Source organism: Eubalaena glacialis, chromosome 9, assembly GCF_028564815.1.
Source record: "Eubalaena glacialis isolate mEubGla1 chromosome 9, mEubGla1.1.hap2.+ XY, whole genome shotgun sequence".
NCBI lineage: Eukaryota > Metazoa > Chordata > Mammalia > Artiodactyla > Balaenidae > Eubalaena > Eubalaena glacialis.
Window position 1 is genome coordinate 73,255,226 of NC_083724.1, and position 2,982 is coordinate 73,258,207.

Consider the following 2,982-nt stretch of genomic DNA (forward strand, 5'->3'; position numbering starts at 1 on the left):
AGAGGGTAGGAGCTATGGTGGACTTGGTTTCAATCTTTTCCCAAAGAACTTCCTCCTTCCTTCTTGTGGGGAATGGGAATTAGAGATCACAATCTGGGTTCTAGGGTTGCTCATTGCACCTCACTTTCCACTGCTTCCAGGTCTTTTTTAAAACAAAAGAGATGAACTAATTTTACATTAATATTTCTAATTCAATTTTGAGATGTAGGGTTTTTATTTCTAGGACTTTTGTCTCTCAAACTGAAAATCCTTATTCTCACCAACATTAGAACAATTACTTATTCAACTTATCCAAGTACCTATAATGGTTTAAAAATAGAAAAACTAATAGTAGTACTAAAATTAAGTCTACAGAATATAGTTAAAAATCTCCATTTCCCTAGTTAGGAATGAGAAGTTAGCATTAGTTTCACACACACACACACACACACACACCCCGATGCATTTTAATTTCCTTTTCTGTGTTCTCTTCATATCTCTTGTCAATTTTTGTATTAAGAACTTGATCATTTTCTTCTCAATTATGAGGAGTGCTTGAAATAATAAGGATATCAAAACTCTAAGTTGCAAACATTTTTCTAAGTTTATCATTAATCTTTCTTTTTTTTTTTTTTTTGAAGTGAACATAACCTCAAGATTTTATTGTCTTCATAGTAAAACAAGAGGTTGAAACTTAGAATTGGATCACTAGGCCCTCTATTTTCTTATCTCCTCCCAGTTCAAAATGCTTACATCTCTCTTAGATCTGCAGTTGGGCTCAACACATTCAAGCCTGAGCACAATATTCTTTATAGTTTTAGCCTTTTTCTGGAAAACTGGCTTAGTCTGCCTACCATAATAATTCGGCTTCCTGTCATAAATCCTCCTTCCCTGGGCATATAGAAAATCCTTACCTTTTTGTGTACGGTGCCACTTTGTGGGGTTGGTGCTTGTCATATGTCTTACAGAAAGTCCAGCAAGTTTTAGGAACATTTACCATGTTGGTTGGGGCACTATCATCATGGAAAGAAAGCTCATCTACTTTTTCACTCTGTATATAGTGTTTCATTATGCAAATTTTTTAGTTTTTAATTTTGATGTAGTTAAATTTGTCAAGTCGTTCCTCTAGATTTTGAATCAGAGGAAAATTTTATCTACCCTTGCCTTATAAAGGAATGCATTCATGTTTTTTCCTCCTATGTAGTTTCTTATTCTGATCCACTTAATATTCATACAGGTGTACAGTGTGAAGAACAGACTCAGTTTTATCTTTTTCCATATGGCTCCTCAGTCGGCACAACACTGTTTTATTAAAATCTATTTTAGACCTTTACTTCTGGATGGAATAGACTGGCTTGTCTCTCGATAAGACAAAAACAGTAGAGTAAAAATGATAATAATATATGGAGACGCAAGAGGAAGGAGATATGGGGATATAGGTATATGTATAGCTGATTCACTTAGTTATACAGCAGAAACTAACAAACCATTGTAAAGCAATTACACTCCAATAAAGATGTTAAAAAAAATAATATACAAAATGAATTGTTTACTGGTATTGCTGAGCTTTCATGTCCTTCAGGAATTGAGGGCCCCAGTTACTGGAGAGCAGGGAAATGCATTGAAATGAACCAAATATTTGCTGTTGTCCTTATCTTCAAGGAGTTTGATGTATAAGTGCCCAAGGCTGAGAGGCTGAGAAGCCAAGCATAAAGCAGACTAAGAGACTGAGACGATCTTGAGTTCACAATTTAATGAATTTTGACAAATGTATCCTGTCTTGTAACTAACACTCAAACAAGATATAGAATATTTCATCACCCTAGAAAATTCCTTTGTGCTTCTCTCCAGCCAGTACTCTGCAGAAGCAACTACTGTTATGATTTCTTTCACCATAGATTAGTTTTGCCTGTTCTTGAACTTCTTCTAATGGAGTCCTAGGACATATACTCATTTATGTCTTTCTTATTTTATTAAACATAATGTTTTTGCTATTCATCCATTGTGTTTTGTATCAGTATCTGTTTGGGTTTTAGATTGGCTAGTTTACTTTTGAGGAATGTAGCTCTATTCTAAACTATAATCCAGCTGCTTGGGTCATTGGATACCTTGTACCCCTGCCTTACTTATTTACCTTCCCTCTGGGGTTAGATTTTTTTGTTCTTTTTACCTCCACTGAATCTTATATATACTTCTCCTGTGATACCTATACTCTTTATAGGCAGAGACTTAGCACAGTTTGATTACAGAGTAGGTAGCCAGCATATGAAAGACTTGACCAGGATTCTGCTTTTAATGGACCAATCACTTACAACTGTAGCACTGCCACTCCACAGTTTGTCGCCTTTGAGCCAACTGTCTTCCCTTGCCTTGGACAAACCCTCAAATTTGTTGTCTTGGCTTGATCTTTTAGTTAATTAGCCAATATTGTAAGTGGCAAGCTAAGCACTGAGTCAGGTAAATAAAAATGCAGACTGACTAGCATACTACCTGGCATGCATTAGTTGCTCAGTCAAGTGGAGAGAAAGTAGAGGGAGCTCAAGCTCAGTACTTTTTGGGCCAATCATTGAAGCCGCAGAGTTCCCACTACGTCCTGTAGCTGAGCCTGGTCAAACTATAAAACTATTCTTACTGTGTCATAAGTACAGCAGATTCGTTTTCCTTTACTTGTGTTTCTCGCGTACACATTTTTTCATGCTATTTGTATATTCTGTTTCTATCTCCATCAGAGAGGAAGTACCTTGTACAAGGACCTATGTTGTCAGTACATTCACTTGCCATAGGACCGAGCTACAGTTTCATACACACGGAACACTAAAACATGTAGAGAAAGAGGTGGTAATGAGTACAGAATGGAGAAATGAATAGATCCAATCCCTGAGGTGCTTGATAACATACAATGTCACATAAAAGTTTATAAAAACCACCACTCTAAATAGCACAGCAAAAGGAACAAAGAAATAAAAATCAAAGAGAACATCTGGACCAAAAGTGAGAGGAAGC

The 2,982-nt window shown here is 36.2% G+C and overlaps 1 pseudogene; it reads right to left on the bottom strand.

The window, feature by feature from the left end:
* Positions 1 to 673: 673 nt before the first annotated feature.
* Positions 674 to 979, bottom strand: LOC133097224 (ribosomal protein eL42-like; annotated as a pseudogene).
* Between the last annotated feature and the right edge of the window lie 2,003 nt (positions 980 to 2,982).